This window comes from Mus pahari, chromosome 3 (genome assembly GCF_900095145.1).
Source record: "Mus pahari chromosome 3, PAHARI_EIJ_v1.1, whole genome shotgun sequence".
NCBI classification, from domain to species: domain Eukaryota; kingdom Metazoa; phylum Chordata; class Mammalia; order Rodentia; family Muridae; genus Mus; species Mus pahari.
Window position 1 is genome coordinate 41,423,413 of NC_034592.1, and position 15,838 is coordinate 41,439,250.

Here is a 15,838-nt window from a genome sequence, read left to right on the forward strand (position 1 = left end):
GCCAGGCGAACACCCCTCCTTGGGCGGGACAGGCGCTGGACAACCGGGACCAGACCCGGGTCCCTCCTCAGCAGTCCGCTCTCCCCGGCAGTGCACTGGAGCCCCTGTCTTTCTTTAAGGGGGTTATTTATGTCTTTCTTAAAGTCCTCTATCATCTTCATAAAATGTGAATTTCATATGTGTTGAAGTATCCTGGTCTTACTCTGGTGGGAGAAATGGGTTCTGATATTGCCATGTAGCATTGGTTCCTGCCACTTATGTTCTTGTGCTCACCTCTTACCCTCTGGTTATCTCTGATGTTAACTGGCCTGCTGTCTCTGACTGCAACCTGTATTTCTATAAGCCTGGTTATGTTGGGCCTCCTTGGGTCAGACTGTCTCTGGGTATAGGAAAGGGTCTGGAAAGCTTGATCTGTGAGCCAGATTGTGTCAGAAATCCTTGGGATTAAGCTGCCTCTGGGTGTGAATAGGGTGAGGAGGGTGGCTGTAGGACAGGATCTGCTCCCAGGAATAGATGGGAACAGGAAGGAAGGTGTGCCTTTTACAGGATGGAAGATACTGCATCCCCCAGACCCTGAAGGAGGGGAGGTCCCAGTTAGGCCAGGTATTGGGCAGAGGTTTGGGACCTGACCTGTGAGTCTGTGTGTTTCAGAACACCTGGGGATCAAGCTCTTTCTGGGAGTGGGTGGGGTGTGGAGATCTGGAGTACAGGATCTGCTCCAGGGTGCAGGTATGAACCTGGAGGAAGGAGTATTTCTGGCAGGGTGAGAGTTTCTATATCCCCTGGGCCACAGTTGCAGGCTATTCCAGTTATGTCAGGTATTGTGGTGGTAGTAGGGTAATGGGGTACTCGCCTGTGAGCCTGGGTGTGTCAGAAGTCCTGGGGTCAAGTAGCCTCCAGGTCTATACTCTTTATATCTCAAAGGTTCAAAGAGGTGGAATAAGTTTCAAGCCAGCCTGGGCTGCTAATTGAGATAGTATCACAAGTTTATTTTTAAAAATTACTGTATTCACTTTCAGCTAGCAAGGCCAGTCATATACCTTTCCATTTTTACCTTAAGAATGTATTAACTCATCAGCTTTGTATCATAACTTAATTAGAATGGATATTCATCTTGTCTCTTACACAAAACCACATTTGTGAACTATCTGACAACATTATGATTGGACCAAATGAGCAGGAGGTGGCAACCACTTTTGACTCATTGGTAACATCTATGCACATTAGAGGATGGGAAATAAACTCAACCAAAATTCAAGGCCCCTTATCGCAATGAAATTCTTAGGAGTCCAGTGCTGTGGGCCATGCAAAGATTTTCCTTATAAAATGAAAAAAGCACAAAATTTAGGGAATCTATATGTATGTTGAACACAACACATTCTTCACTTGGTTTGTTACTCTGGCCCATATATAGAAAGCTGCTAACATTGTGTGGGACATCAAACTGGAGAAGGCTATGAAAGCTACATCCAGAGTGCTATGCAGGCTGTTCTATTACTTAGACCATATTATCCAACAAACCCAATGGTATTTGAGGTGTTAGAGTGGCAACGAGAAATGCTGTTTGGAACCCTTGTCAAGCCTCTGTGGGTAAATTACAGAAATGACCATAAAATTTTGAAGCAAGGCTCTAGCATCATCTGCAGACAACTATTATTTTTTTTTCTTGAAAGACAGATCTTGGCCTGCTATAGGGCCTTTATGGAAGCTTAATGTTTGACAGTGGGCAACCCAGTCACAGTGTTTCCTAAGCTACACATCATGAGCTGGATGTTCCCTGCCCATCACACCATGAAGTAGGATGTGCGCAGCGGGAATCTATTGTCAAATGGAAGTGACATATGCATGAGTAGGCTCAATCAGGGCCTGAATGCACAAACAAGTTACATGAAGATGTAACCCAATACCTGTTGTTCCTTCTCCTATTATAGTGCTTTCTGCTACATGTATGTACCTGTAACTTCGTGAGGTGTTCCTTAGGATCAGGTGACACGTAGCACCCAGAAGCAGATAACTGCAGCATAATAACCCTTTCCTTAGCCAACCCTGCACTACACTGTTGTAGGGAGCTCTTCACGGTGGGCAGGTCTTTGGGCAGTACATCTAGTCATACATTTTACTCAGAAAGAGAAATGGACAGATGTGCAATTGTTCAGTGATTCTTCAGCTGTAGCCAGTGGGTTGGCTGGCTGGATGGTTAGAGACTAAAAGAGCATGACTGGAAAGTTCGTGAGAAAGACACCTGGGCAAGGAGGTGGATCGATCTCTCCCAATGGGCAAAGGGTCTTGGTTCCTGTGGGGATTGTGATCCTTCTTGGAGCCACAACAAACATTCTGCTGAACTGACAGCTCAGGCTTCCCCTTGGCCACTTAGGGCTTCAGATGCCTTTTATTTTTATTATTTTTTTTTTGCCAACAGGCTCAGAAGCAAGTAACACTATAGGGGGTGCCTGATCCAGATTACCATGGGGAAATTCGGTGGCTTCTCCACAATGTAGGTAAAAATGTTTCTCTTTAGTGCAGGAAAATTTTCTTGGTTGTTAACTTGACTACTTTTATATTTAGGTAACCACCATCATCTTCCACCAAAAAAAAAAAAAAGAAGGTTATTTGAGTTTGGAAAGACATGCCTTTAATCCAGATCTTGAGGCGAGAAAAGGTACCTGGCACAGGAGATACCATGATCACTAAGATGGGTCCTCAAGGCAGTGTGCTGGCCCTTGTGATTTCCCCAAATGTTGGAAAAGTGACTGCATAATTTGTGGTAGTGGAGGAGAGGCTGAGTTTGTTCTCTCTCTCTCTCTCTCTCTCTCTCTCTCTCTCTCTCTCTCTCTCTCTCTCTCTCCCTTTCTCTCCCTCTTTCTCTTTAAAGTACTGTATTAAATGCAGCATTTCTTGGTACCACATAGAGTTGCCCTTGTGTGGTAAATCATTTATAAGCTCTACATGTCTTTGAACTTTCATGTGTATGTAACTGAATCAGACTGTTTCCAATTTTGATGTTGGATAAATATATGACTTTGGCTCAATTATTGTCCTTTCTGAAATGAAACTGAATGGTTTCCAGTATTTGTCTCGTAGCTTAAACATTGTTTGGAGTCATTGTTTATATTGTGTAAAATTTTGTATGAAGCTGCCTTGGGTTCCAATGCAAGCTCTAATAAATAACAAATAACAGATATATAATCTGTTATGAGGAGCTGACTGGAGATGACAACAAACACATATGTAGTCAATTGCAAGTCTTTATTACAGCTATGTGGAACCATACCCAAGCGTGGTATGGCCTTAGTGTTTAGATAACATGCTTTTTGAAGGCAGAAAAGACTTCCCGGCATCTCCCAGGGCAGCTGCTAGGGATAGAGGTGTGGGGCTGCTTCTCAAAGTAAGCAATTTAATGCAAGCAGTTTTAACCAAAGCTAAGATCAGCAATTAGCTGGAGAGATTCTAAACAAACAGGTAGTTACAATAAAGGATTAGCTAGAGGAAGTTCCGCAAAAACAGGCAGTTTTTCAAAAGCTAAGTTAGCTAGGGCATCCTGACCTTTGATTCCTAGAATAGGGTTTGTTAGTTTTTCATGGGACTCTCCATCTAGGACTTCAGATTCTAATTAAACCTGCAAAGGCTTCCGCAAGAATACAAGGAGAAACCTCTGAACTGTCTTGGACCAAAACAAAACTGTCATTTTCTTATAATAAAAGCTACATCTAAAGATTAGAAAGAAAGAAAAGACATCTTTAATTTTCTCTTATAAGTGTAGATTTTGAAATAGCACCAACTCATAGACTAAATATAAACTGCTTAGCTTTATTTCAGAACGCTTCTCAGAGTTCTCTAGGACTACTATTTTATTTTCCCTCTGATTAGTAAGATAGAATATCCACTTTTTTTGTTTGTTTTGTTTTGTTTTGTTTTGTTTTGTTTTGTTTTGTTTTCGAGACAGGGTTTCTCTGTATAGTCCTGGATGTCCTGGAACTCACTTTGTAGACCAGGCTGACCTCGAACTCAGAATTCTGCCTGCCTCTGCCTCCCAAGTGCTGGGATTAAAGGCATGTGCCACCACGCCCAGCCCTTTTTTTGTTTTGTTTTGTTTTGTTTTTTGTTTGTTTTGTTTTTTTCTTGGTTTCACTTTTTTTTTTTTTTTTTTTGGAATGTAGCAAATAAGCCATTGTATCATACTTGAAGGTGTAGAGCATTACATCTTTTCCCACAATGTGTACCCTAGTCTTAGGAAATGACATCTCATACATAAATGTTAAGTCTGCTTTGATGAAAATCTAAAGTGTAGTCACTTTATAACTGTTTTCAACCCTTAATTTCCTTGAAAAACTACTTTTACCCAATTCTTAACTGATGCTTTACTGCCACACTCAATTTAATTAGTTCTCAGTTATAGGATAGACATGGCACTCTTACCCAGCCCAGGCACACGAACATCATTAGAACTAGAGAACTACATCAGAAAGGGACAGCAAGAATTTTGTTGGTAATGAAGATATATAGTCAAATGGGTGACCAAAAACTTCAAATACATGTTTTAATCATCATAATCATTGTCATCATCATCATCATCACTACCACCATCATCATCAATTGTTTACACTCTCATCATGAAGTGAGTTTAGATTTGCACTTATCAATTTGAGTAGACTTATAATAATGATTTTACAGCCTGACTCTAAGTTTGATCGCTACTTGAATAGCTTGCAGTCTCTCCACATTTCCTCTCCTTCTCTCTACCTTTCCCACTTTCTCCCTCTCCCTTCTTTTTTTTTCTTTACTCTCTCAATCAACCACATCCTCTCTCCCTCTCTCTTTAACTCCATGTGAGCAAACTCAGCATATGGAAAGGTGAAGAAGCCTTCATTTATCCCATTCTACATTGAGCAGCTCCCTCAACCTAAAAGCTTTTCCTGAATGCCAGAGGGAATCTGATTAAAAAAAAGAAAAGGGTAGAAAAAAGTTCTGTTAAATTCAGCCACGTTAATGCCATAAAGGTTTGTGCTGAAATACTTCAGCATTTTTAGACTTCAATGGTTGGATCGATTCCTTATGGCAAAAGCTGACTGCTACATTTAGCAATGAATAAATTTTCTTCAAAATATTGTCTTCAAGTAGTCAACTAATGTTAGTACTAACAAAGAAGATCTGTGCCTTTCTGTTATTCCACTCTTGGGTGGATAGACCACTCATTTCAGTAATAAAGATCAACCTTTAAATCCCTTTATACTGTTGAATTTATACGTCAAGTTTTCACAAATTCAGACTTAATTCGCAGGTAAATACATCAATTCATTTTTGACAGACCATATTCCTTATTCAACTTTTAAAGTTTCATTATTCTCTACTATTGTAATTTTTATCTTGTGTTATTGAAAATGTGTTTGTTTCACTCAGTGTTAGGACTCTGGGTTTTGCTGAAATTTTTAGAAACACATTTTCATTTTTAAAGTTTAGCTACTGCTGTATTACCTCACATTGATTAAAACTCAATCAGCTTGTTAAGCAGATGTGTACATTTCCCATCATACCACCCCTGTTCATACCACGCCTCTGTAGATATTGCTGTCATTCTATTAGGGCTTTGATATTCCCAAGCTTTGGCTTGACTCCAACCTTTTGGAATGGTACTCTGAATTATGTATGTCATACTTGTTATATTTTTGAAGGATAAACATTTTGTTCATTTATTTTATGGATTTCTGTGAAAGACCCAGTGAGTATTGTACCAGCTATTGTTATCTCTCTCAACCCATCAACTAATTGCAGGACCTCTCCTTTTAAAAAGGCAATTTGTTCCAATCACGCTTCTGCATACTCTGACCCATTATTGCATTCTCTGATCCATTATGGTAATGAAAGAAAATTAAACCATACTCAAAATTTAAAAGAAATAAAGCAAAGAGCACTGTGAAGAAATGAAATGGTTATATCTGTCGTCTGAAATCTAAATATAGGCTAATTCTTTGTCTAGGGAGAGTTTTTATGTGAAGCATTTTAGAAATAGATATAATAGATAAAGATTTTTGTTAACCAGAACTGTTGAATTGACTCCCTAGCCTGTGCCTTCCACATGTTTATGCAATTGTGTTTTTAAGTCAATGTCTTTATTCATCTGAAAATATCACCCTAGTGCTTTTTCTCTTCTACAAAGGCAGCACAGGCAAGTTCTGCTCAGTGGTTGGTATAAATGTTTCAATCCCTGTAAAACCATCAGAAGAAACTAACAAGGCAGCAGACTGAGGGTGAGCAGGTCTCAATCAACTACCTCTAAATAATTCTTTTTGATATATGGATTGAGTAAAAACTATCATTTTTAGCTGAAAATTATATAAAAATTGCATGGTTATATCTTGAATGGAATTCAATGAAAATTAGATGATTTTGAACAGAGACATGATAATGTCTCCTTGTGGAATTCAAATTATATCTTAAGAACTATTTCTAGGCAATTAAAATTTCCTTGAAGCAAAGAAATGATTTGTAAGTCACAATTAAAAGAAGATAATTTCTAGTTCTATCTCATAGAGTTAAAGTAGAAATTAATTTTCAATTAATCCTATTTTAGGAATTATTATAGCACAAATTCCTTGTTTTCCAGAACATATTTAATCAAACTTTATAAAGAATTAACATATAATTCAAAGTTATACTGTGTCAAAATATTATATCTGATTATTGTGGAACATAATTTAACTAATTCAAGGGTGAAAGTCTTGTTTCCAGGACATTATATCAAGAATGATGACTATGAGAAAGAACAGGAAGTAAATACTCCTTAGAACTATGTTGGATCTAAGAATATTATAAATCAGACCAAATTTAAAAAGTTATTTTTCTAAGATGGGCAGTGGTGGCATACACCTTTAATTCCTAAAGAGTTATTTTTCTCCTAGTTTCTTTGGAGGACTTTATATTTCAGAACCAATTCTTTTGTATAATTAACTATTGGTATACCTCCAAAATTATTCTTTTGCTTACCATTGTGTTTTGTTAACAAGGGACTTTTAGCTTCTATATGAAAGTTAGGATTACTTTGAGTTTTGTAAAGAGTTGCTAGACTATTCATGCAGATTACATTAAAACTATAGATTTTTCTTCATCTGGCCACATGATCTTTCTATGTTCTGATATCTCCAAATTTTTCAGTATTTTAAAGATGTCACAGAATATGTCTTTCTTCTCCTCTGTCATGTTTGTCCTCCACCATTTTGGATGTGTACCTAACCATAATTTTTATGGCTAACTACTAGACTAAAGGATAAAACACTAACTTTTATTCTTTTAACATGAATTATAGCTTTCCATATCGTATGCAAAATAATAATGAATTTAAAATTACCAAGATTCCCAGAGATATTTATTCATTTATCCCTGAATCTCAAAAAGTGACATGCCATTATTTGAAAACACTGAAACACTTTTTTTTTCCTATCCTGTCTTTTAGTTCTAAAATATATTATTACTGTTGAATAAAGGTACCTTTTAAATACAAAAGAAAAGTGGGTAAGGAAAATGAGATATATGTAAAATGAGAAACAGAAATTAGCATAATGGCTTTTAAAGTAAAAAATACTACCTGAAGAATAATAAAACGAAGAAGGGAAGACACATTCAAACAAGGAAGTGTTAGAGCAACCTTTTCTGGCTAAGGCTGACTAATTACCAGACACGAGTCACTGTGTCTTTTCTACCATTCAGATGGACACTGAACCTACACTAGGCAAGCACTAATTACCTGACAGAGATGTATAAATATTAGTCACTCTCATCGGAGTTTCAGGAGTCTGTACTGGCCACACTTACCTATGCAGTTTGTGGATTCGTCATGCAGCCCCAAGTTCCTGAAACTCTCCAGTTTGTTTACTTAAAACCAAAATGTGGATAGTATCTTGAATGAGAAGGGCCCCCAGAGGCTCATATGATTGAATGATTGTTCCCCAGTGAGTGTATCTTCTTGGTATGGTTTAGTACTGTGGCCTTGTTGAAGTAGATGTGGCCTTGTTGGATGAAGCACTTCTCTGAGGATGCGCTTTGAGGTTTCAAAATTTCAAGCCTGGACTTTGTATCTCTGGTTTTGGTTGCTGCATGCAGATCAGAATGAAGTGACCTCAGTTACTGCTCCACTGGCATGCCAGCATGCTTCCTGTCCTGCAGGTCATGAAATAACCCTTTCCAGGCGTAAGCAATCTCCAAATTAAATGTTTAATGTTACAAGAGTTGCCTTGGTCGTGATGTCTTTTAACCACAATATAACAGCCAGAAGTTGGTATACCGGGGGCTGAGATATTACTGTGACAGTTCTGGCCATGCTGTTGTTTGGAAGAATATTGAAGACACTGCAAATTTGAAATACTAAAATGGTTGAACGCTTTATGTGAGGCTCAATGGACTATCCTAATAGGAATTTGAAGACAGTAATGCTGTAGGCACTATGAACTTTTAGGAACTAAAATTAAAGATATTACTGGGAAAGGATATTATCAGCAAGCCTATAGATGTTTTTTTAAAAGTTTGGCAAAGAATGTGCCTGATTTGCGTCTTGGTCCTAAAAATCTGCCAGGGGCTAACTTGAAGCGTCTTGGACTAATACCTACCATTGACAAAGGAAATACCAAGATACCTAGGATAGACTGTTCATGTGGTTATTATTGATTGTTTTTATATAAATATACAATGAGACAGAGAAGCAAGGGAAAGAGGAATATAAAACACACAATTTGAGGATAAAAAGAAGACCAGGAAGTAATATTGGACCCAAGTCCTGTGGACCTGGGAATCGTAGCATGGTTGTGGTTTGAATAAGAATGGACCCAATCATCTCATATATTTGAATGCTTGGTGTCTACTTAGTGGAACTATTTGGGAAGGATTAGAGGTGTGGCCTTATAGGAGTGTAGGTTTGTGCAGGGAATTGGGCCAAGCTAGCCACCCCCAATCTACCTGCTGAGAATGTAAAATTGAACAAGCAGAAGTTATCCCAACATTTTGTGACTTTGCATAGTTCCACCTAATCTGTCCCCAAGTGAAGTTGATTGTTGATATGGAGGTTTCATCACAAAATATTGCCCAAGAAAAGTCTTCAGAGAGTATGGAGAGTATAAAGACCCTCTAACTGACAATCCAACATGATAGAGAATAACTATTTTGCTTCATTAGTTGTTAACAAGATCTGAGATTTATGAGCACTGCAGGATTGTCCTAAGAGGACTCTTGAAAGTTACCTGCCTTACTTTCTCGATAAGTCTCTTGACTGTAGATCCCATTCCTATATCCATCCAAGGCTGGAGCTATGTTTTGTTGCTTTTTCCTTGGCATTCTCCTTTCTTTTTTCCATGCACAGTTTATCTGTCTAACCACTCTGTTTTTAGTTTCTGCTCATTTTCCAATCTTCTTTTTTTGATATACTATCTATTTTGTAATCCTAACTTTTAGTCTCTATGCCACATACAAGCTAGTTCTAATCTGTGTAAAAGTGCTGTTTTTCATGGAGTTCCTTTTAAATGTAAATCTGTTCCATTTATATAAAAAAAACTTAATGTCATTTTACAAATTCCTAAATAATCTAATTCAACACCCTTTAATTCGTATATATAATACAGAACTCAATTTAGTTGCTGAATTTTCCTTTTAATTCTCAACTGTATTCATTTGCAATAGATTTAAGAAAAAAAAAACAAAGGAAACAATCTTCCTAGAGGTGCTATTTTTCATTTACTATAGTCCCAAAATACTCTTAGCAAATATGTTACTGTGTGTTTGTTTCATTGCATTTAAGAGTAGACATATTTTTCAATTAAGCAAGTCATAATCAGTAGTTGAATATAATTAGTTATTGAATTAATCTTCCCAATCATAACCTTAAGTTTAAAAAAAATGACTAGAGAATTCAGTTATTCCACTAATAAAGACTAAAGGAAAAATAGTTTACTTTCTATAAAAATGGCAAAAGCTTTAAAAGAGAGGATGTTTTACTTTAATCTTATACTAAAATATACCATTTATATCACAAATAATCTTTAACTTATACTATTAACTTTTATATTATAGGTATGCATAACAAGTTGATTGAAAAGTTTTCTCCATCCCATCTGCAGCCACCAAATCTAGACACTATTGTTGATGCCAAGAAGCACTTGCTGACAGGAGCCTGGAAGACCTGTCCTTTGAGAGGCTCTGCCAGAGTCCATCCAATACAGATGCACATGCATGCAGACAACCATCAAACTGAGCATGGGGACTTTAATGGAGGAATTAGGGGAAAGACTGAAGGAGCTGAAGGGGTTTGCAACCCCATAGTAAGAACAACAATATCAACCAACCAGACCCTCCTCCCCCCCACAAGCTCCCAGGGACTAAGCTACCCACCCAAAGAGTACACATAGAGGAACCCATCGCTCAAGCTGTATATGTAGCAGAGGATGGCCTTATCTAGCATCAATGGGAGGGGAAACCCTTGGTCCTGTGGAGGCTCGATGACCCAGCTTAGGAGAATGCTAGGGCACTGCAGTAGGAGTAGCTGGGTGGGGTAGCACCCTCATAGAGGCTCAGGGGAAGGGGATAGGATAAAAGGTTTGTGGAGGGGAAACTGGGAAGGGGGATAACATTTGAAATGTAAATAAATAAAATAACCAATTAAAAAAAGGAAAAAAAATTAATACTTTTCTTTTTATTTTATTTTTCTTATTTTTTATTATTTTCTTTATTTACATTTCAAATGCTATCCCAAAAGTTCCCTATACCCTTCCCCCGCCCCTGTTCCCCTACCCACCCACTCCTACTTCTTGGCCCTGGCCTTCTCCTGTGCTTGCCATCATTGCGAAGAGAGGCCCCTTGGTCTTGCAAACTTTAAATACTTTTCTTTTGTACAGTCCAGACATTGTCTTCCTCCCAGTGCCCCCTCCCACAGTTCCTCATTCCATTCATCCTCCCCTATCCCTGCCTCCAAGAGGATGACCTCTCACCAGGCCTCCCCATTCTCTGGGGCCTCAAGTAAATTGTAAATCAGACCAAATTTAAAAAGTTATTTTTCTCAGATGGGCAGTGGTGGCATACACCTATAATCCCAGCAAATTTAAAAAGTTATTTTTCTCCTAGTTTCTTTGGAGGACTTTATGTTTCAGAACCATTTTTTTTTTGTATAATTAACTATTGGTATACCTCCAGAATTATTCTTTTGCTTACCATTGTGTTTTGTTAACAAGGGACTTTTAGCTTCTATATGAATGTTAGGATTACTTTGAGTTTTGTAAAGAGTTGCTAGACTATTCATGCAGATTACAATAAAACTATAGATTTTTCTTCATCGGGCAACATGATCTTTTCTTCTCCCACTGAGGCCAGACCCAGCAGTCCTCTGCTATATATGTGTTAGGGAGCCATGGATGAACTCATGTATTCGGCCTGGTTGGTGGCTCCGTTGGTGACTCTCCAAGGTCCAGGTTAGTTGAAACTGCTGGTTTTGCTGTGGGGCATCCCTCATTCTCAGCTTCTTCCGGCCTTTCTCTAATTTAATCACAAGGGTCCCAACTTCAGTCCATTGTTTGGGTCAATACATCTCAGTCAGCTGCTTCTTTGGCGCCTCAGAGAATAGCCATGCTAGGCTCCTGTTTGTAAGTACACCATAGCATCAGCAACTGTGTCAGGCCTTAGAGTCTCTTCTTAGATGGATCCCAAGTTGGGCCCATCACTGGACCTGCTTTTCCTCAATCTCTTCTCCATTTTTGTCCCTGAAATTCTTTTAGAAAAGAACAATTCTAGGTCAGAATATTTGACTATGGGATGGCAACACCATCCCTCAACTTGATGCCCTGTCTTTCTACTGGAGGTGGACTCTACAAGTTCCCTCTCACAACTATAGGATATTTCATCTAAGGTCCCTCCCTTTGAATCCTGAGATTCTCTCACCTCCCATGTCTCTGGTACTTTCTAGAGAGTAACCCCATCTCCAACCCCCAAGGTTGCCTATTTCCATTCATTCTACTGGCCCTAAGGGCTTCTCTCTTGTCTCCTCCCACCATACCTAATCATGTTCCACTTTTCCCTTCCTTCTTCCACCCACACCCTTCCCTCCCTATGCATCCCATGATTATTTTCTATTCTTTCCTAAGACGAATAAAGCATCCTCACTTAAACCCTTCTGCTTGTTTTTTTTTTTTAATTAGATATTTTCTTTATTTGCATTTCAAATGTTATCCCCTTTCCTGGTTTCCCCTCCGAATCCCCCACCCATCCCCTCCCTTCTCCTGGTGCTCACCAACACACCCACTCCTGCTTCATGGCCCAGGCATTCCCCTACACTGGGCCATAGAACTTTCACAGGACCAAGGGCCTCTCCTCCCACTGATGACTGACTAACCCATCCTCTGCTACTTATGCAGCTGGAGCCATGAGTCCCACTATATGTACTCTTTGGTTGGTGGTTTAATCCTTGGGAACTCTGAGGGTACTGGTTCATATTGTTGCTCCTCCTATGGGACTGCAAACCCCTTCTGCTTCTTGGGTCATTTCTCTAGCTCCTTCATTGGGGACCTTGTGCTAAGTCCAATAGATGGCTGTGAGCATCCACTTCTGTATTTGTCATGCATTGGCAGGGCCTCTCAGGAGATAGCTATATCAGGTTCCTGTCAGCAAAGCACTTGTTGGCATCCATAATAGTGTCTGGGTTTGGTCATTGTATATGGGATGGATCCCCAGGTAGGGCAGTCTCTGCATGGTCCTTCCTTCAGTCTTTGCTCCAAACTTTGTCTCTATAACTCCTTCCATGGGTATTTTGTTCCTGCTTCTAAGAAGGATCGTAGTATCCACACTTTGGTCTTCCTTCTTCTTGAGTTTCAAGTGGTTTGTGCATTGTATCTTGGGTATTCTGAGCTCCTGGGATAATATATACTTATCAGTGAGTTCATTTCACATGTGTTCTTTTGTGACTGAGTTACCTCACTCAGAATGATATCCTCCAGACTCATTAATTTGCCTAAGAATTTCATAAATTCAGTGTTTGTAATAGCTGAGAAGTACTCCATTGTGTACATGTATCTCATTTTCTGTATCCATTCCTCTGTTGAGGGACATCTGGGTTCTTTCCAGCTTCTGGCTAATTTATGTAAGGTTGCTATGCACATAGTGGAGCATATGTCCTTATTACATGTTGGAGCATCTTCTGGTTATATGCCCAGGAGTGGTATTGCTGGGTCCTCAGGTAGTACTATGTCCAATTTTCTGAGGAACTTCCAAACTGCTTTCCAGAGTGGTTGTAGCAGTTTGCAATCCCACCAGCAATGGAGGAGTCTTCCCTTTCTGCACAACCGTGCCAGCATCTGCCATCACCTGAGCTTTTTATATGAGAAGCACCTAAAGAAATGTCTAATATCCTTAGTCATCTGGGAAACGCAAATCAAAACAACCCTAAGATTCCACCTCACACCAGTAAGAATGGCTAAGATCTGCTTGATAACCTTCTTGAGGTCTGCAGATTGTATCCTAAATATTCTGCATTTTTTTTTTTTGCTAATATCTACTTATTAGTGAGTATATACTATGCATATCCTTTTGGGTCTGAGTTACTTCATTCAGGATGATATCTTCTAGCTCCATCCACTTGCCTGCCAAACTCATGATGTCTTCATTTTGAAGAGCTAAATAGTATTCCATTGTGTAAATGAACCACATTTCTATTTAAATTCTTCATTTGTGGGACATCTGGGTTGTTTCCAGCTTCTGGTTATACAAAACATGTAAAGATGTATTTTGAATTCTTTTTCTGAAATTATTTAACCTTTGTGTGTGAATGAAGCATACAGCTCCATCAGTCTTCTCATGTGTTAGAGAACCTACTAGTAATAATAATAAACAAAAACAAGAAGAATTAAGGAAAAATAGATGTCAGCAAATCATCTATAAATTAGTGAAACAACCTTAAATATAATTGTGTCAATAACTAGTTAAATGGATGAGTATGCGTGTGTCTATGTAGGTGCTTGTGCAAGCACATGAGTATATACTCTTCCCATATCACAATCGAGAATCATCATGAGGATCTTAACTCTTAATATTAAATAAGAAGTTTTCATTGCTTGTTTAATATTATAAACCATTCTGTTTCCAAAGTAAAATGTAATTAAATAGTCAAATTTCTTTTCCCTTATTTTGGACAGTTCTATATTCTCAACTTTTCTAGTGAAGACACAAATAGAATCATTTGGCAAGGACTGAGAATAAAGCAATCTGGAAGATATCCAATACTGCTATACTTTTAAAAATTGAGACAATATTTATGACCTTGTCAATTACTATACTGAAACAAGAATAGAGAAGAGTATCTATGTCATAATTTAAGTGTCATACATGGATTAAAAGTTGTCTAAAAAGTAGTTTATGGAATAAAATCAGTTAAGGGTGAAAAAATTTGATAGAGAATGGGAAGCCTGGGTAAAAACTAAGTGTAAAAGTGAAGTATGATGATTTATGATAATAGAGATTCTCACAATGTGTTTTAAAATATGCTTAGTTAAAATGACTAGCAGTTGATTAATTGAGGGAAAAAAGTTTAATAGCTTATAAATATAGGCAAAAAATGTATTGGGACTGGTCCAAAAATGTCTTTTGAGGAGTGAAGTTTTTCTTGAAGTTAAAAAGGGTTTTGTTTGTTTGTTTGTTTGTTTGATCAATTGATTGGTTGCTTTTTATGATTCCAGTGAATTCTCTTTGATTACAAGAAAAACCCTGTGAGTGACATAAGGGCTTAAATGTGTGAAAAGTACTTCTTCCATCAGATAAAACACAATAATCAAGTTCTACTTTCCTATATCATTAATGCTTCTATATAATGAGAAACGTACGTGAATATTCTTTTTCTTGATATTTAACTCTGAAGTTATTTTCATAGGAAACTAGTCAATATAAAGATAAATATTTCTCAGACAAAGCTGATGATGGCACAAATGCTCCTGATACAGTGCTGAATCCAAGGACAGAACTGACAACCACATACATATCAGTCTTTCTCCAAAGGAAATAAGTGGCAAGGGACGTGAAATGAAGGATGGGCAATCTTAATGTGTAAGGTATTAAGGCAGACGCTTCCCTGACACTGCTATCCTTATTGGTAGATTGAAATAAAATATTTTTAATTTCTTAAATTCATTTTGAGATTTTGTATAATTACTTCATTTCCCCATTCCTTCCTACTCTTCAAACTTAACCTGGAGACTCTTCCTTGCCCTCCTTCGCATTCATAGCATCTAAATATCATTAATTGTTTTTGCATGTATATATTTCCCTAAACAACTTGCTCATTCTGTATAGTTACTTTCATTTTTTTTCATTTTTGTTTTAGATCAATTTGTTATTGATAAGTAATTGATATTACTTGCCTGTAGTTATTGATAAGTAATTCTTTACTTGCCTGTAGTTCTTTGTGTAGACTTTTCTGAGAAGGTGGCATTTGGAGCAATGTATGACTTTCAGAGTTTTTAAATCATACGATGAAGATATTCTTGACATTTCTAAAGAAAGTTCCCCTGAGCTTTCCTATGTCCATGTTAGCATGCCTCCTGATATTCTCCTTGCTAAGTTCATGTTTGAGCAGTCATGTTGAATAGACTTTATTGGTATAATTTCTGTCATTACTACTAGACACAAGCTCATATTAAGGTTCCTTGCCTCTTGGTCTTACAATCTTTCTAACATCTTTCATATGTTTCCTGAACTTTAGGTACAGAATATATATCCATTACAACTGGGCTCCACAATTCACTATTTTGATTAATTGTTTATGTTTTTCTGTAATGGTTTCTTCCATCTGTTGAACAGAGAAATTATTTTAATTAGAATTACACTT

General features: G+C 37.9%; 1 protein-coding gene and 1 pseudogene across 2 annotated transcripts in view; both read left to right on the top strand.

Annotated features, from left to right (window-relative positions):
- The window catches only part of Galnt13 (polypeptide N-acetylgalactosaminyltransferase 13), a 571,919-nt gene that overhangs the window by 463,783 nt on the left and 92,298 nt on the right, over positions 1-15,838 (top strand). The window lies entirely within an intron of this gene.
- On the top strand, positions 2,656-2,800 carry LOC115063773 (annotated as a pseudogene).